General features: G+C 38.8%; 1 long non-coding RNA gene across 1 annotated transcript in view; it reads left to right on the forward strand.

Annotated features, from left to right (window-relative positions):
* Positions 1-733: 733 nt before the first annotated feature.
* The window catches only part of LOC141276895 (uncharacterized), a 185,687-nt gene continuing 159,653 nt past the window's right edge, over positions 734-26,767 (forward strand). The window contains exons 1-2 of the long non-coding RNA XR_012327214.1: positions 734-803; positions 9,625-9,689. This is a non-coding gene — a long non-coding RNA (uncharacterized lncRNA). The remainder of the gene's footprint in view (positions 804-9,624; positions 9,690-26,767) is intronic.

The raw sequence follows: 26,767 nt of genomic DNA on the forward strand, positions 1-26,767 counted from the left end.
ACATAATGGTCTTTGACTCTATTGCTGGACAATTACATTCACCAATTAGCTAAAATTAGTCCATGAAATTTCCATCCTTTCAACTCTTATGACACCTTAAACTAAGAAAATGTGCACTTGAATGTTTCGTTGCAAATGTCCTCGGGTGTTTTTGAAAAAGACTTCCAAATTAAAAGCTACCTCTACTGTCCATCCAATAAAACACCATATAAGTTACTGCATAAAATCGAACTAGACATTCAAAATCAAAGTAAAAGACATGATCTTCCCTCTGCTGCCTTTCTCCCATCAGCCTCATGAACAAGTCCAAAATCTCCCTTATGGAAAAAAGCCTCCCATTGACCCCAGCTTTCCAACAGTCTATTCATATCCAAAAGTCCTTGCTTTTAAGACTGAATTCTGACAATCACTCTCATTTCTTAATCCCCTGCAAATGTGCTTTCCTGCTCTATTCTACTGAATTAAGTCCCTTGAACAGTATCAATCCTCTCTTATTAGGTAACTCTATCTTCTCTGGGTGCGTTTATTCTGCCTGCCCTCTCCATAGAATTTGCTCTTACTTCCCAACCCAGCTCTTATATTCATTATGCTGTGTCATTGTAAGTTTCTCTTACCTCTCCTGTTTGTTTCACTTAGCCTGGCTCAAACACAGGCATTGCCTTAGGTTCTTGTTCTTATCCCTCTCTTCTCCTCATCCTCTGCTCTCACCCTGGGTGACCTCATTTTCATCCAGGTACCCAACAGTGACTTGTGTATGGGAGATGCCAAAATCGAATCTGTGTAGTCCTGAATTCTCTTCCAAGGTAGTTTTCCATCTTCTTGCTATTTATTTTTCTTCTGGTTGGCCTACCCATATTGCAGACTCAATTTGTCCAAACTATGTCCCTGCCTCCAGACTATTCTTGAATTTATGCCTTACCAAGCTGGAAATCTGACTTATCCTTGGCTTTTCCCTGTCCCTTATTCCCTACTTCCAAGGGTTTGTCAAGTCCTGTTGATTCTATTTCTAAAAACTTTTTGGAATCTGTCTGTTTTCCAATTCTATTTCTATGGGAATAATTGAGACGCTTCATCCAAAATTGTTGAGCACCTACTATGTGTCAGGCATTGGGCTAGGGGTACAAAGATAGATAAGCGTTCATTCCTGCATCAGGAGCCCTACAGTTCAAGAGAGGGGACAGAAGGAAACAAGTTACTATGTTATGATGGCAGGAAGTCTGTGCAGTGTGTTCTGGGAATACAGATGTGGGAGAACAATGTGCTGTCGGCACAGGGAATGGAATCTGGTAGTCAAACACATTAGAGGTATTTGCTTGTAGCAAACTACCTCTTTCTGAGCACCAAACAAACACTTAATTACATAAACAATGTTTTAGTTACCTTCTTTCATAATCAGCTGAGAGGTTTTTAGAAATGATATTTATTCAAAGTGTGATCTGCTTCTCCCTGCTGACAGTGAGAATTTCAGTATTCTGAAGGTCTACCTGCTCTGTGCTATGTGACCCATGTGAAATTTAGAGCTCTCCTGTGATTTCATATCACTGAGTGGAAAATACAGGCAATTCTATCCTGAAAGAACCACTCAAAATTGTCATTGTGGCTCTTACTAGAACCAGAAAAAAAAAAATGTAACAACATTGAAAAAATTTTTAACACTACTGTTCATTTAAAACTTTAAAAAACTTAATATACTTAGATGTGGAAGAGTAGCTTATTGGCTCAAAATTTCATATTTAATCCAAATATTCTTGTGTCTGGGGTGTTATTAAAATCATTATCGAATGTCAAAATGGTTAAGTATTGGCAATTTTATGTGATCTAGCCTAAGAAATCTAAAACTTCTTTTTTTTTTTATTTATTGGGAGCAGTAGAATTGAGAATGTGTATTATGATGTCAAGGGTAACTAAGGCAAGGTCATCTTTATGGATTGGCCATTGACATTCGTCTATTTTATTCCTTTAATTTTCTTATTTCAGTAGAGATTCTTGAATGTTTAATACTTTACTCTCTATGATATGAATATATATTTTGCGTGGGGGCATCTTGACAAACCATCATTTAGAAGCTAGGTAGTTCTTGGATTTGGAGCTCGCTATGGATGTCAGAGGTGGGAAGAGCTAGGTCTCTATTTTTAAAGACAAAGCATCTAAGCGTCAGGGACTCAGGGACGTTAACATACCCAACACTATGGAGCAAATGATTCATAGAATTGTGACTAGAGCTCTTTGTTTGCAGAGGCCAAGGATCTATTCAAGAGTTGAGAGAGAAAGAGAAAGGAATTCAGAGGATTTGTGACGGTATTAAGGAGTGGACCTCGTCTCTAGGCAACCACGACCTTCCAGTTTCCATTAATCCATACTCCCCTGGCCACACTGAATAGGCTCCTTCTTAGATTATTCTTGCCATGAGATCTGTTGCCTTCACATTGGTTTCCGAGTCACCAAACAAGACGTTCTGTGGCAGGAGGGACACGTACTTACAGTACCAGGCACTAGGATGAGACTTGGTCTTTAGTTCCAAGAACCGGGAAATACAAATACAATTCTTTAAAGAAAATCAGGTTTCTAATGTAAAATATTCAGTTACTTTGATATATTTACTATTACTCTTATTCCTAAAGAAACAGATAAAAGATTAAATGGAAAAACCATTTCAGCTATTATTCTGTTCATATGGTCTTTGGAAATGTACTCAAGAAAATTAATTTTGGGAAAATGTTCAGTTACCAATTACTCAGTTTTCTGTTTTGCCAAAATGTGTAATCTAAAGAGGAAGGTATAATTTCTTAACATAATAATCATGTTCTAGAGGCTCTCTGGACATATATGGTATTTCAGTGTTGTCTTATTTAATAATAGAAAACTGTTTTGAAAATATCACATTGCCAATAGAGCAAAGATATTAATCCTAAAATTATTATTCTACTTTTAGCATAGGTATATTTTAAACTTTTTATTTAATGAAACCCAGCAATTGAAAACATCACCCTAATCTTCTGTAGAACATATAAAAAATACGGAATTAAAATGTAGTTTGCTGAGAAAAGTCACTAGTCGTCTTGGTACATTGACAAAGTACTCTCAATTCTCTTTGAACATTTAAAAGTCTGTTGTATCATGCTCTGGACAAGCTTTTAGGTTTAAAAAAAAAGTTGGCTAATTGACCTATTTTAAACTCTTCTCACTGTGTCCCCAGCCTGAAGACCAGAGTGCTTTTCTAAAGAGTTGGATTTTTTATGAGGTGTTAAATCAACATTGCCAAATGTGACTTTGTGCAGCTCTCTGCACCCTCATAGTAGAGTGATACAGGCTACTTGGTCACTGTGTATCTTTAATAGCCCACGATTAACCCTTCTTATAAGGAAATGTGTGGGATGTCTTGGTTACATATAAATCATCATGAATAGAGCACGTTTGTATTTATACAGGACTGAGGCCAGGAATCCATCCACGTATCCATTTATATTTGTTCTGCAGACTTAAAAATGTTGGCAGGACAGATTACATGCACGGCATCTTGAGTAGTGATGCATTCTTGGTACACTGAAGAAAAATGGGTAAAGCAGCTTGGCTTTCCTAGACTTTTGGTGGGGAGGAGAAGGATTTTGTTTCCGGAGTATAGTAATAATCTCTTACCTCCAGATAGTCCTTTCCAGTTCACAAGTGTGAACTATCCTATATTCATTGTGTTCCAAGATCCTCACAGCTACCCTGAGAGCTGAGTAGGGTAGGTGATACCTTCAATTCATAGTGGAGGAAACCATACCCAAGAGAATTGGCTTGAAAATAGACTGAAAGTAGCCTTCAAGTCCATTGTCTTACTAGTACTTTCATTACAGAAGTCTCAGTGTGGTCTTAGGAAGTTTGAGAAGACAAAGCTTTAAAAAACCTTAACCTGCAGCATTTGGGTGCTCAGGCCATAGACTAAGCCGGTGGTTCATTTTTCCATAATTGGGAATTTGATGATGGAATTATCAGTGTACTTGAAAATCTACCTTGAGACGAGGATGGGAATACATAGCAGAGGCAAAGAGGGAATTTAGGCATCTAACCTTATAAGTTAGTGAAGGTGGAAGGGAAAAAAAGAACTCAAGTAAACATTTTAATGATTCCCAAGTGAATTTTAAAAGAGTTTGGATTCTAAATACACTGAAGCCTCATTATAACATTGTTTTTGAGGTTTATGCTTTAGAATGACCTTAGAGGTGAAATCTTGACCCTCTTTGGATGAAGTCCCGATTTTCATAATTTAGTGAAGAATGTTATAGTCATAGCTTAATGTTAAGGCTACACCTACTTTCTTGATAAAATAGCCATTTCTTCCCTTTGAGAGTGTTTGCTAAATAAAGAGGGATAAATTCTTCTCTTCTTCTTGTTACATGGGTATTAGTGTGCCCTGCCCTTCTAAACTAAATTGTAAATTCTAAAAAACTGGGGACTAAATACTACCTATACTACTTGCACAATAAATATTTATTGAATTAAATTACTTTTTAAATTTGCTAGGTGACTTTCAGACAAATACTATATATTCCATGTGGCTGTGCAATTTATCTTTTGTACAATCTTTTAAATTTTTAAATTATATATATTTTTTACACAGCACGTTCTCATTAGTCATCAATTTTATACACATCAGGGTATACATGTCAATCCCAATCGCCCAATTCATCACATCACCGCCCCCACCCCCTGCCGCTTTCCCGCCTTGGTGTCCATACGTTTGCTCTCTACATCTGTGTCTCAATTTCTGCCCTGCAAACCGGTTCATCTGTACCATTTTTCTAGGTTCCACATATATGAGTTAATATATGATATTTGTTTTTCTCTTTCTGACTTACTTCACTCTGTATGACAGTCTCTAGATCCATCCATGTCTCAACAGATGACCCAGTTTCGTTCCTTTTTATGGCTGAGTAATATTCCATCGTATATATGTACCACATCTTCTTTATCCATTCGTCTGTCGATGGGCATTTAGGTTGCTTCCATGACCTGGCTATTGTAAATAGTGCTGCAATGAACATTGGGGTGCATGTGTCTTTTTGCATTATGGTTTTCTCTGGTTATATGTCCAGTAGTGGGATTGCTGGATCATATGGTAATTCTATTTTTAGTTTTTTAAGAAACCTCCATACTGTTTTCCGTAGTGGCTGTATCAGTTTACATTCCCACCAACAGTGCAAGAGGGTTCCCTTTTCTCCACACCCTCTCCAGCATTTGTTGTTTGTAGATTTTCTGATGGTGCCCATTCTAAATGGTGTGAGGTGATACCTCATTGTAGTTTTGATTTGCATTTCTCTAATAATTAGTGCTGTTGAGCAGATTTTCATGTGCTTCTTGGCCATCTGTATGTCTTCTTTGGAGAAATGTCTGTTTAGGTCTTCTGACCATTTTTGGATTGGGTTGTTTGTTTTTTTAATATTGAGCTGCATGAGCTGTTTATATATTTTGGAGATTAATCCTTTGTCCATTGATTTGTTTGAAAATATTTTCTCCCATTCTGAGGGTTGTCTTTTCGTCTTCTTTATGGTTTCCTTTGCTGTGCAAAAGCTTTTTCAGTTTCATTAGGTCTCATTTGTTTATTTTTGTTTTTATTTCCATTACTCTAGGAGGTAGATCAAAAAATATCTTGCTGTGATTTATGTCAAAGAGTGTTCTTCCTATGTTTCCCTCTTAGAGTTTTATAGTGTCTGGTCTTACATTTAGGTCTCTAATCCATTTTGAGTTTATTTTTGTTTATGGTGTTAGAGAGTGTTCTAAATTTCATTCTTTTACATGTAGCTGTCCAATTTTCCCAGCACAACTTATTGAAGAGGCTGTCTTTTCTCCACTGTATATCCTTGCCTCCTTTGTCATAGATTAGTTGACCATAGGTGCGTGGGTTTACCTCTGGGCTTTCTATCTTGTTCCATTGATCTATGTTTCTGTTTTTGTGCCAGTACCATACTGTCTTGATTACTGTAGCTTTATAGTATAGTCTGAAGTCAGGGAGTCTGATTCCTCCAGCTCCGTTTTTTTCCCTCAAGACTGCTTTGGCTATTCAGGGTCTTTTGTGTCTCCATACAAATTTTAAGATTTTTTTGTTCTAGTTCCGTAAAAAATGCCATTGGTAATTTGATAGGGATTGCATTGAATCTGTAGATTGCTTTGGGTAGTATAGTCATTTTCACAATGTTGATTCTTCCAATCCAAGAACATGGTATATCTCTCCATCTGTTTGTATCATCTTTAATTTCTTTCATCAGTGTCTTATAGTTTTCTGCATACAGGTCTTTTGTCTCCTTAGGTAGGTTTATTCCTAGGCATTTTATTCGTTTTGTTGCAGTGGTAAATGGGAGTCTTTCCTAAATTTCTCTTTCAGATTTTTCATCATTAGTGTATAGGAATGCAAGGGATTTCTGTGCATTAATTTTGTATCCTACAACTTTACCAAATTCATTGATTAGCTCTAGTAGTTTTCTGGTGGCATCTTTAGCATTCTCTATGTATAGTATCATGTCATTTTCAAACAGTGACAGTTTCACTTCTTCTTTTCCAATTTGTATTCCTTTTATTTCTTTTTCTTCTCTGATTGCCATGGCTAGGACTTCCAAAACTTTGTTAAATAATAGTGGTGAGGGTGGACATCCTTGTCTTGTTCCTGATTTAGAGGAAATGGTTTCAGTTTTTCACCATTGAGAATGATGTTTGCTGTGGGTTTGTCATATATGGCCTTTATTATGTTGAGGTAGTTTCCCTCCGTGCCCACTTTCTGGAGATTTTTTTTATCATAAATGGGTGTTGAATTTTGTTAAAAGCTTTTTCTGCATCTATTGAGATGATCATATGGTTTTTATTCTTCACTTTGTTAATATGGTGTATCACAGTGATTGATTTGTGTATATTGAAGAGTCCTTGTATCCCTGGGATAAATCCCACTTGATCATGGTATATGATCCTTTTAATGTGCTGTTGGATTCTGTTTGCTATTATCTTGTTGAGGATTTTTGCATCTATAGTCATTAGTGATAGTGGTCTGTAATTTTCTTTTTTTGCAGTATCTTTGTCTGGTTTTGGTATCAAGGTGATGGTGGCCTCATAGAATGAGTTTGGGAATGTTCCTTCCTCCACAATTTTTTGGAAGAGTTTGAGAAGCATAGGTGTTAGCTCTTCTCTAAATGTTTGATAGAATTCACCTGTGAAGCCATCTGGTCCTGGACTTTTGTTTCTTGGAAGATTTTTAATCACAGTTTCAATTTCATTGCTTGTGATTGGTCTGTTCGTATTTTCTCTTTCTTCCTGGTCCAGTCTTGGAAGGTTATACCTTTCTAAGAATTTGTCCATTTCTTCCAGCTTGCCCATTTTATTGGCAGAGAGTTGATTGTAGTAGTCTCTTAGGATGCTTTGTATTTCTCCGGTGTCTGTTGCAACTTCTCCTTTTTCATTTCTAATTATTGATTTGAGTCCTCTCCCTCTTTTTCTTGGTGAGTCTGGCTAATGGTTTATCAATTTCGTTTATCTTCTCAAGGAACCAGCTTTTAGTTTTATTGATCTTTGCTATTGTTTTCTTTGTTTCTATTTCATTTATTTCTGCTCTGATCTTTATGATTTCTGCTAACTTTGGGTTTTGTTTGTTCTTCTTTTTCTAGTTTCTTTAGGTGTAAGTTTAGATTGTTTATTTGAGATTTTTCTTGTTTCTTGAGGTAGGCTTGTATAGCTATAAACTTCCCTCTTAGAACTGCTTTTGCTGCATCCCAAAGGTTTTGGATCATTGTGTTTTCATTGTCATTTGTCTCTAGGTATTTTTTGATTTCCTCTTTGGTTTCTTCAGTGATCTCTTGGTTATTTAGTAACGTATTGTTTAGCCTCCATGTGTTTGTGTTTTTTACATTTTTTTCCTGTAATTGATTTCTAATCTCATAGCATTGTGGTCAGAAAAGATGCTTGATATGATTTCAATTTTCTTAATTTTACTGAGTCTTGATTTGTGACCCAAGATGTAATCTATCCTGGAGACTATTCTGTGTGCACTTGAGAAGAAAGTGTAACCCACTGTGTTTTGGATGGAATGTTCTATAAATATCAATTAAATCTATCTGGTCTATTGTGTCATTTAAAGCTTCTGTTTCCTTATTTTCATTTTGGATGATATGTCCACTGGTGTCAGTGAGGTGTTAAAGTCCCCCACTATTATTGTGTTACTGTCAATTTCCTCTTTTATAGCTGTTAGCAGTTTCCTTATGTATTGAGGTGCTCCTATGTTGGGTGCATATATATTTATAATTGTTATATCTTCTTCTTGGATTGATCCCTTGATCATTATGTAGTGTCCTTCCTTGTCTCTTGTAACATTCTTTATTTTAAAGTGTATTTTATCTGATATGAGTATTCCTACTCCAGTTTTCTTTTGATTTCCATTTGCATGGAATATCTTTTTCCATCCCCTCACTTTCAGTCTGTATGTGTCCCTAGGTTTGAAGTGGGTTTCTTGTAGACAGCATATATATGGGTCTTGTTTTTGTATCCATTCAGCAAGTCTGTGTCTTCTGGTTGGAGCATTTAATCCATTCACGTTTAAGGTAATTATCGATATGTATGTTCCTATGACAATTTTCTTAATTGTTTTGGGTTTGTTTTTGTAGGTCCTTTTCTTCTCTTGTGTTTCCCACTTAGAGAACGTCCTTTAGCATTTGTTAGAGCATATTAGAGCTGTTTGGGTGGTGCTGAATTCTCTTAGCTTTTGCTTGTCTGTAAAGCTTTTGATTTCTCCATTGAATCTGAATGAGATCCTTGCCGGGTAGAGTAGTCTTGGTTGTAGGTTCTTCACTTTCATCACTTTTAGTATATCATGCCACTCCCTTCTGGCATGTAGAATTTCTGCTGAGAAATCAGCTGTTAACCTTATGGGAGTTCCCTTGTATGTTACTTGTCATGCAAATATGACAAATTTTTGTTGTTTTTCCCTTGCTGCTTTCAATAATTTTTCTTTGTCTTTAATTTTTGCCAATTTGATTACTATGTGTATTGGTGTGTTTCTCCTTGGGTTTATCCTGTATGGGACTCACTGTACTTCCTGGACTTGGGTGGCTATTTCCTTTCCCATGTTAGGGAAGTTTTTGACTATGATCTCTTCAAATATTTTCTCGGGTCCTTTCTCTCTTCTCCTTCTGGGACCCCTATAATGCGAATGTTGTTGTGTTTAATGTTGTCCCAGAGGTCTCTTAGGCTGTCTTCATTTCTTTTCATTCTTTTTTCTTTATTCTGTTCGGCAGCAGGGAATTCCACCATTCTGTCTTCCAGGTCAATTATCCGTTCTTCTACCTCAGTTTTTCTGCTATTGATTCCTTCTAGTGTAGTTTTCATTTCAGTTATTGTATTGTTCATCTCTGTTTGTTTGTTCTTTAATTCATCTAGACCTTTGTTAAACATTTCTTGCATCTTCTAGATCTTTGCCTACAGTCTTTTTCCGAGGTCCTGGATCATCTTCACTATCATTATTCTCAATTCTTTTTCTGGAAGGTTGCCTATCTCCACTTCATTTACTTGTTTTTCTGGGGTTTTATCTTGTTCCTTCATCTGGTACATAGTCCTCTGCCTTTTCATTTTGTCTATCTTTCTGTGAATGTGGTTTTCATTCCACAGGCTGCAGGATTGTAGTTCTTCTTACTTCTGCTGTCTGCCCTCTGGTGGATGAGGCCATCTAAGAGGTTTGTGCAATTTTCCTGATGGGATGGACTGGTGGTGGGTAGAGCTGACTGTTGCTCTGGTGGGCAGAGCTCAGTAAACTTTAATCCGCTTGACTGCTGATGGATGGGGCTGGGTTCCCTCCCTGTTGGTAGTTTGGCCTGAGGCAACCCAACACTGGAGCCTACCTGGGCTCTTTGGTGGGGCTAATGGCAGACTCTGGGAGTACTCACGCCAAGGAGTACTTCCCAGAACTTCTCCTGTCAGTGTCCTTGTCCCCATGGTGAGCCACAGCCACCCCCCGGCCTCTACCTACCTCCAACACTAGCAGGTAGGTCTGGTTCAGTCTCCCCTGGGGTCACTGCTCCTTCCCCTGGGTCCCAATTCACACACTACTTTGTGTGTACCCTCCGAGAGTGGAGTCTCTGTTTCCCCCAGTCCTGTCGAAGTCCTGCAATCAAATCCCACTAGCCTTCAAAGTCTGATTCTCTAGGAATTCCTCCTCCCGTTGCCAGACCCCCAGGTTGGGAAGCCTGACGTGAGGCTCAGAACCTTCACTCCAGTGGGTGGACTTCTGTGGTGTAAGTGTTCTTCAGTCTGTGAGTCACCCACCCAACAGTTATGGGATTTGATTTTACTGTGATTGCACCCCTCCTACCGTCTTATTGTGGCTTCTCCTTTGTCTTTGGATGTGGGATATATTTTTTGGTGAGTTCCAGTGTCTTCCTGTCGATGATTGTCCAGCAGCTAGTTGTGATTCTGGTGTTCTCACAAGAGGGAGTGAGAGCACATCCTTCTACTCCGCCATCTTGTTTCAGGGCCACAAACTTCACCTGTGCAGTTTTTAAATAATTTTTTAATATTGTTTTTCATGACTATAACTCCCTCATCCATATATAAAATGTCTACCTACTTAAAACAGATCTTGACCTCAAATTCCATGACTATAAAATATTATGCATGTGTAAAACATAATGAGCATATGGCCTTTACTAATATGAAGGTCACTATGGTATCATTTAGTGATTTAATGCTGTACTTGGTTCAAATTCTAGCTGTGAAACTTTGGGCAAATGACTGCATTATTCTAAGTCCCAGTGTCCTCATCTGTACAACAGTGAGGATAGCTCATAAGAGTGTTGTGAGAATGAAGTGAGGCAATGCACGGTACTTGGCATGTAGTAAGTTTTCCTGTATTAGATGTTATTATGATTATTTATTTTTATTTTTTTATTATGATTATTTTTGAATTGAGGATATTTAGCGGTGCATATATAAATGCTTGCTCCAAATAAGGTAATTTTAAGATAAATGATATCCTTCAGTGACAGTTGAATTGCTTTCACAATTTTTTTCCTGATCTGAGTAAAAACGTTATAGATTTTATGTTTCAAGATAACAATAGATGTTATCAAATGTTTGGGAAATTAAATTACATAACCAATTCACCTTTCTAATTGTAGTAAGTATTTGCTTCCTTTGACCTGTATGGTTCACTAGTATCTGCCAACCGTGGCCTGTTCTCACCACTACACTGTATTTTCCAAAGATGACAACACCTCTCATCCCACGTGTACCCTGCCTCATCGAAAACACTACTGAAGTTCCTACAACTCTGAGACACTAAACTGTGTCTTAGGGCTGCCAGGAATCCTTTAGCTATCAAATGTTTATCAGCCTTTAAGAGGCAAGTTCTTCCTTATTACATAAAATCACTAGTTACATGGTTGAGTGGTTTCTTTTATTTGAACGGTTTCTGATAGCTGCAGCAAAGGGAAGGAGAGAGAAAAGCCACACAGATTTGAGAGAACTCAAATCTAATACACCACATATTAGGGATTCCTAACCTTCCTTGACTCTAAATGTTTGCTAAAAATACAACCCAGGCCCCTTCCCTGAAAATTCTGAGCCAGTAGATCTGGGGTGGGGTCCCAAATCTGTATTTTTTAACAAGTTTGTCAGATGATTCTTCTGATCTGGCCAGTTTGGAAAACACTGCATAGAGAAACCTATGAGAGTACAAGAATAACCTCAAAGAAACATTCCTTTATTTTCCTCTCATTTTAGAAATGTCAGTAAGCAAAAAGAAACAGCAAGTAAATAATAACCTATAATATTGCTTCTCAGAATTATTATGGCTGTTAACAAGTGTTCCAAGTGGGAGCTCTGGAACCAGACTGTTAGGGTTCAAATCCAGACTCTTCCACTACCAGCGTCACCTTAGGCAAGTGATATAATTTCTTTTCTTGGTGATGTCTTTATTTGTAAGAAAGCAACGAAAACATTACCTTCTAGGGCTGTTTTGAAGATTAAATGTGTCAATAGCTGTAAAAGTCTCAGAACAGTCCCTAAAACTCACAATAAACACTCCACAAGTGTTAGCCATCCTAAAAAATAATTTAAGAACTACCAATAATAGCATTCTTACCACTACTATCACTACTACATTGTAGCAAATTGTATTTTCCAAAGATGACAGCTCTTTCCATCTCACATGTTCTTCCACAGTGTACCTTGCTACTCCCCACATCCAGAAGGAGAGTCTAATTTCTCTTCCCTTGAAATTGGGTGGGCCTATGATTGTTTTGACACGTAGATTACAGCGGGACTTCCAAGGCTTGGTCATAAGAAGTAATGTGCTTGTTGGAATACTCATGCTTGGAGTCCTGAGATGACATGTGAGAAAGTCCAGTTATTCTGAGGCCGCCATGCTGGGAGGAAGCCGAGTCATACGGAGAAGCTACATATAGGCGCTCTGGTCGACAGGCCCTAGTCTTTGATTCATCCCAGTCCAGACGTGTCAGTGAAGGAGCCTGTAGGCAATTCCACCCTCCTGTTGTTGTCACCTCCAGGTTTCCCAGCTGAGGTCCCAGACTTTGTGGAGAAGAGAGAAACCATTCCTGCATGCCTTGTCCAAATTCTTCACTCACAGGATCTGTAAGCCTTGAAAAAAAAAATGTTGCTGTTTCAGGCTACAAAAGTCTGGAGTATTTTTTTATGCAGCAGTAGTCCCTGAAACATACATCTTTCCAACTCCGTGAATGTAGAGATCATATGTCTTGTGCACTACTTAATCTTTGTCACCTAGCATATAGGAGCCCTCAATTATTTGTTGAACAATGTATTATATTTTAAATAATTCCTCATTGTTGGGCAGCTAGATAGTTGTCCATTATTTTCAATGATGCCACCTATCACTTGGAGTGAATACATGAGGGTGGAACTGCTGAGTCACAGAGTATGGTAAATGGTCTTGATATGGAGATAACAAAACATTCAATTGCTATTATTGCCCACGAAGCATCATCCAGAGAGAGCCATCAGCATGTACCTTAGAAAAACAAACATGTGCCAATTAAATGCACATGATTGACATAAATCAGAGTGATGACTTTTGAACAGAACACCAATATATTAACTTAAAACAGGGGGTTTGCTAGCCTAGTGGTTCTTCACTTGACGTCTAGAAGTCCAAGAAAGTCATGAAAAGAGGTCCATAGGTTGTGTTGAATATTTGTGCAAACCTAATTTGTCTTAGGCAAGATGTTAAGAAGCATGATGAGTTCTATCTCCTTTGGCCAAACTGACGTTATCTTGTGTTGTCCAGGGATTCCAGTATTGAGGTCAAAGGAACTTTGAGGCATAGTTGCTCTAGCACAGCAGTCCCCAGCCTTTTCGGCACCAGGGACCAGTTTCATGGAAGACAGTTTTTCCACGGATGGGGGGGTGGGCTGGGGGGGATGGTGCAGGTGGTAATGCGAGCGATGGGGAGCAGCAGATGAAGCCTCGCTCACTCTCCTGCCACTCACCTCCTGCCGTGTGGCCGGTATGGGTCCTCAGCCCGGGGGTTGGGCACGCCTGCTCTAGCATATGCTATTAGCAGAGTCACATATCAGGCTCTTTCTGAACCGAACACATCCCATCCATCAACTCTGACAAGACACAGTGGTGGTAGCCAAAATTAAGGGTCCAGTAGCAGTAAACAGTTCTCTATGTCTAAATCCTTATTTAAACTAATTGCTTATCATCATAAGCAATCATCATTATTATTTTATTATTATCATTATATTTAAATAAATTATATTTATTTATTATTAATTATTATTATCATCATTAGTGATTTATATGATTTCATAATATTACTGTGAGTACTTGCTGATTTGGGTTCTTTGGGTGAAACTTAGTTTTTTTTAACAGCACACATTACTGTAACTTGTTTGGTCATCAAAAACCTTTCAAATCATATAATCTATATGGACAAAATGATATAAAAATATAGGGGCAGACGTTTGAAAACTGCAGATATGTGTACGGGGGCAGGTTGTCATTTGCAATTGCTCCAACACTGAAGAACAAATTAAGTCATTTATAACAAAGAGAAATGGATTACTTTTTTTTCATATCTAGGGTATTTACAAAAAGCTTTTCCCCCCATTCACTGAAGAGTAAACATAATAGAAAACATTGGGATTTGGGGTCAGATAACAAGGGGGTTAAATTCTAGGCAGCTCATGTGTAACATCGGGGTATTATCTTATAGGGTTTTGTGAAGACAAAATGAGTTAACACATGAAAGATCCAATCACAATGGATGATGCACCAGTGTTCAATAAACGTTAGTGGAATCCAAATGTATCTTTCTAGATACCCGTCACTGACTTTCAGATTGGGGCATCCTCTTCCTTGGATAGTAGTGTAAGCATAATAATTTTGGAATTTTTCTAGCCACAAAATATTTCAAGCTTATGCTGATTCGTAAGACCTGAGATAACGTCTTTCTTTACATTACTTGTATTACTGATTACCAAGTGAGCACCACGTGAGAACCACCTCATAATGCGAGTTACTAGATAGATGATAAATCGTATCTGTTTTGTCTTATTTTAATGTCAATTGCAGAAGATGACTTTTTCTTTTTTTTAATTGAAGTATAGTTGATTTACAATGTTGTGTTAGTTTCAGGCATACAGCAAAGTGATTCAGTTATATATATATATATATATTCTTTTTCAGATTCTTTTCCCATTTAGGTTATTACAAAATATTGAAAAAAAAAATATTGAGTGTAGTTCCCTGTGCTATATAGTAGGTTCTTGTTGGTTTTCTATTTTATATATAGTAGTGTGTATCTGTTAATCCCAAATGCCTAATTTATCCCTTCCCCCTTTCCCCTTTGGTAACCTTAAGTTTGTTTTCTGTGTCTGTGAGTCTATTTCTGTTTTATAAATAAGTTTATTTGTATCCTTTTTTTTGGATTCCACATATAAGTGGTATCATATGATACTTGTCTTTCTCTGTTTTACTTCACTTAGTATGATAATCTCTAGGTTCATCCATGTTGCTGCAAATGGCATTATTTCATTCATTTTTATGGCTGAGTAATATTCCATTGTAAAATATATATACCACAAAAAAGATGACTTTTTCTGATTCTATTCTTTTTTTTAAAAAATAAATTTATTTATTTATTTATGGTTGTGCTGGGTCTTCGTTTCTGTGCGAGGACTTTCTCTAGTTGCGGCGAGTGGGGGCCACTCTTCATCGCGGTGCACGGGCCTCTCACTATCGTGGCCTCTCTTGTTGTGGAGCACAGGCTCCAGACGCGCAAGCTCAGTAGTTGTGGCTCACAGGCCTAGTTGCTCTGCGGCATGTGGGATCTTCCCGGCCCAGGGCTTGAACCCGTGTCCCCTGCACTGGCAGGCGGATTCTTAACCACTGTGCCACTAGGGAAGCCCCTCTGATTCTATTCTTAACCTCTGAAATTGTATCATATCTTTTGGAACTTGTAGATTCATAGTGCCCGTGAATGAAAATGTAGTTAAATTAATATTACTAGAAGTCAACTGAGAGTTCATTTGTTTTTGTTTCCCTGTCCGTTGTATTGATTAAGAAACTGAAGTCCAAATAGGTCAAGGAACTCTAGGGAGAAGCAGAAGCAAACTGAGTAATCTAATAAAATACTCTCATTTTACGTATGTGGGGGGCTAGACATTCATTGTTGTAGAACAGACTACCTCTTGGGAATCACGTCTTCTAGTCCAGTGCTTTTCCTAACAACCTCCCTGTGATTTTATAAGTCATAAATTTGATATTACCAAATTAATAATAAAAATGTAGATGCCTAATTGCTAACTGAGAAAATGCCTTATACTATGTTTGAATAAGGTTCTTATGAAAACGTTGGGCAAAATTTAGAAAGTTTCTTTGCTGTAAGAGGAATTACGAAGTTAAGATATTTTCAGTTGGAACATAAGGTGACTTTATAGTGACAAATCTTCAGGTGATTGCAATAATCTTAGTGTCTTCTGTATACTTTTCATTTTGTCTTGAGTCTTAAATCCAAACAAAGTCACTGGAATATCAAAGGAATGAATTCAGTTCCTGGATAGATTTGAAGCTCAGTTTGACTCCTTATATGGTTAAAATGTATTAAAGCTCACATCTATCTTTGAATGATAGGAACATAAAAACGTACAGTAAATTCTGATAGAAGTTGGATTCATTTGTTTTCACAAAAGAAGGTGTGATATTGTCGTGCTTACATAGGCACTGAAAGCAGTTAGGCATTTATATCTACAGAGTTTATACCTTTCTTCCTTTTCCTAGAAGTGAATATTTTCAAAGATTTTTTTTTTCTAAGCTCCCCTAACAAAATGCTGTCAGATCAGAACAACTTGCCAATCACCCTTTGTCAACTCAGTAGCAAGCAGGACAGAATATACTGTAAACTTAGTGCTGAGACCACACCATGGGTTAAAATCAACTGCTTTCTTTAATCATCTCACATATTTGTTATTCTGTCTTTTGGTTGTAGAAACGTATCATAAAACTGAGGGTAGGGCTTCCCTGGTGGCGCAGTGGTTGAGGGTCCGCCTGCCGATGTAGGGGACACGGGTTCGTGCCCCGGTCCGGGAAGATCCCACATGCCGCGGAGCGGCTGGGCCCGTGAGCCATGGCTGCTGAGCCTGCGCGTCCGAAGTCTGTGCTCCGCAGCGGGAGAGGCCGCAACAGTGAGAGGCCCGCGTACCGCAAAAAAAAAATAAAAAACAAAAAACTGAGGGTAACCAATTAATTGTTTTACTCTAGCAGTTCTCATGAATAATTTTCCTAGCCTCCTTCCTATGTAAAAAAAAAAAAAAAGAGACAAGTAGCCCCTTTTTTTGGATAAGAATTTTAACAACTATAACTCTGAAAAGCATTGAGATGGAAGTGAAAATTTTACAAAAGTGATTAGACACAGTTATATATTTATTCTTCTCAGTAAAGGAATGAGAAAAGGTAAACGATAAAAAGTAAATTATTTGCTAAAAAATTGTTTGTTAGTAGAATGTTGCCCAAGAGCTGTCTATAATACTGGAAATATTGCTTGACTGTTCTGAATCTGTTCCAAGCCTCCTTAGCACCACTCACCCCCTGTCACCTCCCAGTCAGGTTACCTATGATGTTTGTTGTTTGTTAATTGCTTGGGAGTGGGGAAAGAGATTGCAAAGAGGGAAAGGAATAGAAATAAAAGTGCTTTCTTTGCAAAATAGGGAGTGTCAATTCAACATTTCCCACTCTATTTATATGAAAGGAAATAAATCAGAAGACCACAGTGAGTGATCTCAGGATATTGAAAAGGAATCAATGATTATTTCTAATAGAAAAATCCCTGTGTCTTTTAAATCCTCTAGTAATTTTCTCTTTAGGTGTCCAGATGTAGGAAATGAGACTCATCGTCTAGAATCTATTATTCCAAGATGACAAAGAAAGATTAAGCATTATGTGTTTCTCCTGCTTAAGTCCAAAGTATGTCTACATGATGAGAGCAACATGAAAAAAGTCAGCCACAGGTCTTTTTGAAATTTTTCTTTCTTTTGCAATATCGTGTCAAATATCCAGTTGTGTTTTCTTCAGGCTGGTTATTTGACCACTGTGGGGTGGAAGGGAGGGGCGAGAGGGAGGAAAGAAGGGAGTGACTGGTGGGAGGTTCAGAGTATTTCATCCTGATCTTTTCCAATATGTGGTGGTCAAGGCTCATCGACCTATATGGTCGAACCACATGAAATTGCTGTTTTCATTGGTCAAAATGGTTACATATCAGCAATTTCATATGCTGCAACGTGTTAGGTAATAGTGAACACCTATGCTCTAGTTATTCATTCATTTAACAAGTATTTATTGAGTCCCACCTTAAATGAGAGAATGTAAAAGACCAAAGGCTCTTCTAGAGCCCCTTGGCTTGGGGCTTGCCTACTCTTATTTCTTTTATGACTACTTAAGAGGTCAAAATTACTTACTCTGGGAGTTAGGGTGTTAGGTTCCTTTTTTCCTCTCTCTCTCTCTCTCTCTCTCTCGGCTCTGCTGTGTTCCTAATTTTTACATAAGGGTGATTAACTTCTACATATAATTTTCATCTTAACTTTCCATTTAACATGAGAAAAATACTCCATGTTATAAAATTTTCAAAACTTTATTTCAAGGGCTATAAAACATTCCTTTAAGTGGATAGTTTATTGGCCATTCCTATATTTAGGAGACATTTAGGTAGTTGGGTTGCTGTCTTTGTGCATAAAGTTTTTTTTCTGTTATTCAGGTTATTTCCCTAGGATAGAGTCCCCACAGTGGAATTATTTGGTCAAAGGGTATGAACATAGAAAAATCTCTTGACACATGTCAACTGGAAATAGCTGTATTTTAAATACTACTTGATATATGAAGTTTGATTCCTCATCAGTCACAGGATATGTTAAAAACTGTTTCAAACGACTTGCTTACATGGTGGTCCTAAACCATATTCAATGACAATGTCATAGTCTGGATAAAGGAAGAGCTTTGGAGTTGCTGGTATCAAGAGAACCACTAGCTTTTCTCAAAGGGAATGGTCTCTGAATAAGCTGACACCCCAAAGAAAGACCAAGTTCCCAAAACATACAAGATTTCTTAAAGTTCTGTTTGTAATTATTTTTGCCTTGAGGAAATGAGGGAAAAGGAGACCTAGTGCCAGCCTATGTTTGGGGAATTTTCTAAAGAACACATTACAATTTTCATACCTGGGAAAGAAGAAGTAAAAGACAGAATATGTTTAGGTTTAGTGTATTTTTGCTTAACATATGTGATAAACCGGAGATAATTTAATATTGGTCAATAATATCTATCAACGTGTTTTAAAATTCTCACATATTTACTATAATGTATCTTCCTGAGTAAGATAAAGCAACTGGACTCATGCTAATTAGACTCTAACTTCTCTGGGTCTGAAGAGAAAATAAGCTAGTGAGGAATAAGTGCCACAGGTGATGCATTTGGTGAGTGGCAAGCTCAGGGAGTGAGAAGGTACCACAGGGTCAAGGTGTGACTGCTGTGTGTGTTGGCCATCTTGCTTGTTCAGATGATGCTTTGACACTAGCTTACCTAGAATACAGAAATAGGGCCCAGCTGTGGTTCAAGTGGGATCATTGACATTGCATGGATCATAGCCACATCAAGCAAGAGGAAATGCCTAGACCATGAGAATACCCTGCCTTGGGGCCAGGGCAAAGCATCAGAGGACAGGTAGTTATCAGGTCTCTTGGAACTACTTCCAGGGGAGGCAGTACAGTAAAGGTTTGGAGCATGGATCCAGACAGCTTAGAAACTGGGTGCCACTCCTTGCTAGCTGTGTGACCTCAGATGAGTTCTTAACCTCTCTGTGCTTTAGTTTATTCTCTGTAATATGGGGCTAATAATAGTCCCTACCTCAGTGTGGCTATGAAGATTAAGTGTTTCGTACACACTAAGTGCTTAGAATGGTCCTTGGCATGGGGTAAGTACTGTCTATTCTCGTCTTCCCAGAATATTAAAATAAATATCCAAAGAGGATTACAAAAAGCTTTTGGTATGTTTAAATGAACATATTTAACAAATTCACCTTTTATACACACAGTACAGTGACTGTAGCACAACTTCATTTGGGAATTAAGTCAAAAGTCTAAATCCAAGGTCCCTTGTGATATGAGGATGACAAACAGGCCTCCTGGTAAACCCCATGCAAGGCCCCGGTGGTCAGGCCACTGCTTCCTTCCTTGATCACTACGCTGATTAAATAAGTGTCTTTTCCTTTTTAAAGAGAGCGCTCCACTCAAAGGAAGCATTTATTGCACTAGGGAGCAACTTTGATAAGGTGTCTCCACCTCTCCAAATTTTCCAGCTACTCCAGCCATTCAATGCGGAGAACACATAGTTGAGGCTCCATGTGTTAGTGCTCCTGAGATGTGGACGGCTAAGTGGTGTGAAGCACGGCACTCAAGACCAGAGAGAAAAGTCAAATTGGGACACTGGTGGAAAATTCATGGTTCTCCTGGTACCCTGACACGGTGCGGTTGAATGGCAGGTCAGATGCTGGTCAGAGGAAATAGTGCAGAACAAAGACAAAGGGTTTCTTTTGTTTCTATTCTGGTCAGAGGAAACTGAAGAATTCAAGGCTTACTGATCAGTGCCAGCCATCCCAAGCTTTGGAAGGTGATCTGGAGTAGCTGTTCCTGAAAAGGTCTAATTCTGGGTTAAACGTTGGAGATAGGACAGTTCCTTCTTTGTAATTAGACATTTGAAACAATACTGTAAAACATCCTTACCTGCAACAAGGTCTTTACAGAGGTCTAGAGGACCTCAGGTCTTGGTCAGACTTGCAAAATTCCTTGTGCATTAAGAAAAGTGGTACCTGAAATATGGATCAAGGAACCCTAGGCATTTTCCATATTCCAGAGACCAGATACCAAGGAAAGGTGTGTTATTTCATCTCTGAAACATGAACATGTTGTAGAGTTTCAACGAAGAATTGCTATTGACTTTAGGTCACTTGTATGTGCCTGTAGTAAACTGAAGACCTTTTGCTTCTTTTGACAATTCCATTTAGCTGTTATGAAAGCTGTTTTCATAGCTTTCCTCCCTCTTAGATAATCATTTTTCCTTGTTTCTCAGTATCACACAATAAAGCCTCTTATTATGTGATACCCAAAGTATTTTTGATCTTTTGTTTTTCTTTAATATATACTCAAATATAAAAGTGATAAAATTTATAAACACTGGTTTTTACTTAAATTATGTCTTTTGACAGTAAAATGGGCTCTAATAGACCTGAAAGATAGAATTACTTCAAAAATGACTTAAGGTTAAACAGAAATTTAACTGTCTGATTCCAGGGCTATTAGCTATGTGTGAAAAGAAAAACTGCAACATGTGAGTTGAAAAGATTCATTAAAATTCATGGCAAGTCTCCCTGGGAGTGAGTCAAATTGGAAACTATTGCTAAAACTATAGCAGAATATGTGTTATGCCTCTAGGGTCACTTATTTGGAATTTTTCTCACACAAGCCATATACCTAGATTTTTATCTTCTCCAAGGGTAGTACTTAAGCTTACCAAAAGCATGTTAAATCTCCTCAGAAGTGAATTTCTCCACTGTCCTGGAGAGTTATTGTACGTTTACCTCACATGTGCTCTCACCAGGTAGTTCTTTCAGCTGTTGGGATCACTCAGTTGGTGTGCTGCTTTGTGTCTGACGGCAGGAGTAACAAAACAGCCTCGCGGATAAAAGCTAGTTGGAGCCATTGTTGAAGATGTTGGGAAAGATTAAAAACAACTGGAGAATTTTCTGGAGCAGCATGAAAAATAAATTACCTGAGTGAAGTAATGATTAATGAAGCTACTTTTAGGAACCAGCTAAAATTGTTAGAGCGTTCTTACATACTCCTAGGGGTGCTTCTCTTTTTTGGTTTGTGTACACAGGGGTATATTATAACAGTACTTACGCTTTAAATTCCTCATTTAGAAATGAAGTTGTATTAGACTTTAAAAAAATTGGAATATGCTTTCTCACCAGCGCAAGATTCTGATATCATTTCTTATGTCTTGCCAATGGCCTTTGGAAGTATGAAACTTCCATGGTAATGTAAAGAATGACGTGTTGTCAAAAATTATTTTTGAGGTTCATTTAATAATTTAAATTGGCATATGTTAGCAACTTTCCTCCATGGATTATGTTATTCAAACAAAGAAGTGCAACCAGCATATTTTATCTACCGATCAACAGAAAGTTTTGTTCACGGGAGAATGGAAACAAAAATTCTGTAGGCTGGAAATATTTAACTTGAGCACATTTCTAGAATAATGGAATTTCTGAGACAGAAGACTTAGATCAATGTCATATATTTTTAACTCTGGTGAGGGTGAAGAGAATAGAAAAGGGCTAAATTTAGGTGTATAAATTGGTGTGTGTATACTTTCTAGATGTGGGGAGCAGAAGCAAATAGAGTTCAGGAAAATAAAATACTCTTTCATTTCCAAACACTGTGTTTCATATTAGAGTAATTTATCAAGAAATCATAAGTTATAAATCTTTAGCTTATGACTACAGCAAGGCCCTCAGGTTGAACCCAAGCTATATATGCTCTGAGATTCCAGCATATCTGAAAGGCTTGTCTGAGGACTATTTGAAAAAAGTCCAAGAAGCCTCCTGAGAAGGAGTGGGTCATTCCTAAGGCCGAGACAAGGTTGGGGAACGAGGCCTATATGAACAAGGCCGGCGGGGAGTGGCGGGGGCAGTTTTGGCAGCGTGTCGCTCATCTTTGTGTTTCATGTGCCCTTGCTCTTCTTGGGGGTTGTACCAGATCCCAGGGGAGAAGAGTCACAGTGGAACCAGTAAGAGAGCTTTTTCATTTTTTTATTAAAGTGTCTGAGCTCCTAGCGAGCATAAGGCAGCACCACTTTTGTGACCAGGTAGCAGAGTGTGGAGGAAACGGGGCCCTTGCATGGAATTGAGCGGGTTGTGTGCAGAGCACAACTTGGGGGGACGGGGGATGATCACCTGTAGAATCACAGGCAAGGGCCTGGGGAGAGGTGTTCTCTCCACTTCAGTAGAGAGGCCTGTGCGGTAGGGGTGATGTCATGACCGCTGGAGCCTCCTCTCACTTTGGCAAGAGGCAGCTTGGATGTGGAACGTGCGTCGGGGCATGGCTGGCTTGGGAGGTTGGCTGGCTTTGGAGAGTTGACAGCCTCAAGCCCAGTAGGAGGTGTCACTTCTCCCAGTAGCAGGGGAAATGGTAGGAAGGATGTCCTGGGGGAGCAGGTGGGGTGTCTACATTGTGAACCCACTGAAACTATTGAGCAGGGGCTCCCAGACGGGCAGGTGGGAAATCAGACTAGGGGAGAGAGAGCAAAGCTAAAGGAGAAACGATGTTTTGTGACTTGTACTCTGACATGTACCCCTCCAAGCTCATGAAGCTTCTGGAAAAGTGGATGTTCTGTATTATATTCAGTTTGTATTTCTGAAAGTACAAACCAAGAACTCGTCATTTGGTAATAAAGAATATAATTGTCACTATTTATTGAATGGCTATTAAGTGTGAGGGAATATCAATATTCCCTTAAATGGCAGTGCATCAACTATCGTGCGGTTTCTTCTTGAAGGCTGACGTGAGCCCGAGTCTGTAAAAGGTGGTGAACGGTACAGCTGAGATTCTCAAGGCAGTCAGGGAGGTCCTCCTTTGTATGGGTGGTATTTCAGGCATATGGATGGTATTTCTGTGCATACACTTCTGCTGTGTGGCCACTTCATTTCTACTTAGGTGGCTTTTCAAATCAGAGGCTTAGCTAACTCTCAGAGTGAATGTGTGTCATCCCTTCCCTCCAATCTGTAACCCTTTGGAACAATTCAGTATCATTATACCCATCTGATAGATGGCAAAACTGAGGCTCATAGAAGTCAAACGAATTGCTAAAGTGGGCAGCCAGTAGAGGTAATATCTTAATTCAAGCCCAGATCCATGTCTTCCTCCAGCCAGTGATCTGTAAGGTGTTCTCTAAAGCTAACTGCTGTATCCCATTGTAGGTAGGGGTAAAGGACCTTAGGCATTAGAGATTCACTTTTTAGTGCAATTGCCTCATTAAATGTTAGAACATACAGATGGTGTTTTCTCAGATATAGCAAATATGATTCAATGGAGGAACAACCACATAACTAAACTATAAATCTAGTTCTCCAGTTTGGCAAATCTTCAAGTCATCGTTGAGTCTCTGGACTCATTCTCATATCTAACTTTGTATAAAAACTATAATGATGACTTTTTGGTCCTGAGAAAGAACTCAGCTTCTAATTGAGGTCTGTTTCTTTATGAAGCAAGACTGCATGGGATTTAGCACAAATATGGAGAAATATGAACCCAAGTTGGGTTTCTTGCTATGCCGATCTATTAGGATAATTGCTTTGTTCTTATATTTATCTATATACAAACAAATGGAAAAACTTTATAAGAATTATACATGAGTATTGTCTCTTGTGCAAACCCATCATTAACAGGAGAAGTTGTGGGAAAGAAGATTGGGTAAGAATAGAAAGTGATTCAGAGTCGGCTTGGCAAAGCTAGAGGTCTACACAGAACCAAATATTACCCTCTCTGGTTATTTAGCTGTCGTGCGTGTGATTTTTACTATCTAATTAACTCATAGACTCCTGATGATAAACACTATCACTTATTCTTTGTACTCTCTGCAGTACCCTAGTGCAGTGCAGGCAGAGTAGACAACCATAAAATTGGTTTTGTATTCAAATGCAAACTTACAACTAACTTGGATCTTAATTCCTGCTAAGGCATAAGTTCTAAAAGCACCTCCTCTTCATGCATTTTATTTGACCTTCAAAGTGACCAAGTGTAAGAAACCAAGTTATCCTCTCAAGCTGCAAGGCATGGACCAGATGTTAGCTTTTGCAGGAAGCCTTGCCAGGCTCCTCACTTTGGGCAAGACGCATTTTCTCTGTGCTCTGTGCGTACCGAATTTGAGGCATTTATCTCATCTTTTAAAAACTGATTTGATTTGTCGGTCTTCCCTATGGGCCTGTGAGCTCCTCCAGGGCAAGGGTCAGGTTTATCTCTCCACCCCAGCACCTCCCCCAGGTCCTACCACTGTGTGATATGCGCTCAGCACACGTGTGTGTGAATGACTGGTCCTCACTGATCCTTTGTAAAAGGACAATTCATTTGTATGTGAAAAGATACTCATAAGCATATGGAAACATTTCTTTTGAAATGGCCAAACTAGCTCTGTCCTAATTTGGAATTGCTGAAAGTCATTAGCTTTGATTTAAATAAAATGTGAGAAAACTCCAACAGTGGGAACCACAGAAATTAAATCCAAGTCTTCAGTTTGACCATGTTACTGGGATATTGCATAGTCCCATCTCTGCAGGCTTCTTCCCTTTTTGGAGGCAGTGGGAGATGCTCACACTCTCTGTGTATGGGAATGACCGAAAAAAATAAGTCAACAGTTCTCTCCATGGTGTACAAATATGACATTACTTATTCATTTCTCATCTACAGCTGCTATGTAGAAGGACTGTGCCTGTTTGACTTTTCTCTACACCTCACTCGATTGCTAAGACTGCTTGAACGATGCATTTCCTCTCTCCCTCCCTTCTGTCCAGCAGGCTGGGCTGTCAGTATCTGTGGTTTTCCACTGGTTGTCACGCCACATTGCTTAAGGCTGAGCCTCCCTGAGCCCTTTAAACATTGATTTTTCTCTTCTCCTTTTTTAATTTTAAGATAATAGAAATGTATCTATTAATAATAACAAATATTGGGCTTCCCTGGTGGCGCAGTGGTTGAGAGTCCACCCACCGATGCAGGGGACACGGGTTCGTGCCCCGGTCCGGGAAGATCCCACATGCCGCGGAGCGGCTGGGCCCGTGAGCCATGGCCGCTGAGCCTGCGCGTCCGGAGCCTGTGCTCCGCAACGGGAGAGGCCACAACAGTGAGAGGCCCGCGTACCGCAAAAAAATAAAAAAAAAAAATAATAATAACAAATATTAAGATAGATAACATTTTCTATACAGTTATTTATTTATAAAAGTAACTTCAAAATGGATGCATTGTCTGGTTCCATTTTTAACAGTTATGAGACATTTGGTAACTACATTATCATGGCTTTATTCTCAAGCATCTGGATGTTACTTTGAATTCCCCAAACGGTTTCCTGAATTTGTATGTGGATTTGGTCTATGAATCACAATATTGCCATACCATTCTTGTTCTTAATATAAGCAGAACGTGCATTCTATGCATTGAGGGAAGAGAGTTTTCTTCTCCATATATAATAGCTAATATCACAGTTGCTAGTGTTTTTCTGAAGTAGGGCAATGGGATAAGTGCTGAAGAGCTGTGTTGGTACAGCTTCCTGCAGCTGAGTTGATGAGTTATAATCTTAATCCAAATGAAATACAATTTTATTTGAGGTAGATCTGCAAGTGGGAGAATGACTACGAATTCTGCAATTCCAAAGTAACTAATGTACTTGGTTAGAAGCCAGGTACACTGTGAGTTCTGGACTTAAGTGCTCTGTGGGAAACACAGAGAGAGACTTTAACATGTGGATTCTCAGAAGAAAATGCCACTGTTCCATACAAGAAATATCGAGTTATTTTTAGTACTTTTTGATGTGTGGTTGACTGTGTATTTTTGTGTGCTGCCAGTTGTAACACTTGGCAATGCAAGTCCAAGATTTTCGTTTCCTGGGGTAATTTTCATAACTCACCCATTCATACAGCAAGTAATTAGTGAGGATTGATGGGATAGCCCTGTATTTGATTTGATGAGAAGTGCAAGGGAGGTAGAGGCCAGGTCTGTCTTCACTGGATTTATAATGTTGTTAGACAATACAACTGATACAAGCATGTGTGTGTGTGTGTGTGTGCATATGTATATATATACGACAAGTAGAAAGCAAAAATGGTACTGCAACGTATTGACCCTACTATGCTATTGTATAGGCAGAGGTTTTGGAGCACCTGCCTTTGAGGAGCTCATTATCTGGTGGGGTAGGGATGGGGGTAGGGAGAGCCAGATGGATGGGGTGATAATCAAGGGATGAGCCAACTCCCTTCTTGTTGTGAGAACATGATTGACACGGCTCTAAGTTCTGCCTAAGAGGGAGGCTTCAGAAAAGGAGAGTGTGAGGGTGTTCTTGGAAGAAAGGGTAACCACCCTGGGTTTTGTGTGCACACACTGAGAGAGGGCAAAGAAGAAAAGAAGTTCCTGTGAGCTCAGAAAGCCTCCTTTGAGAACTGAGTTACATCTTGCAAGAAATTTGTATA

This window comes from Tursiops truncatus, chromosome 17 (assembly GCF_011762595.2).
Source record: "Tursiops truncatus isolate mTurTru1 chromosome 17, mTurTru1.mat.Y, whole genome shotgun sequence".
Classification (NCBI taxonomy): Eukaryota; Metazoa; Chordata; class Mammalia; order Artiodactyla; family Delphinidae; genus Tursiops; species Tursiops truncatus.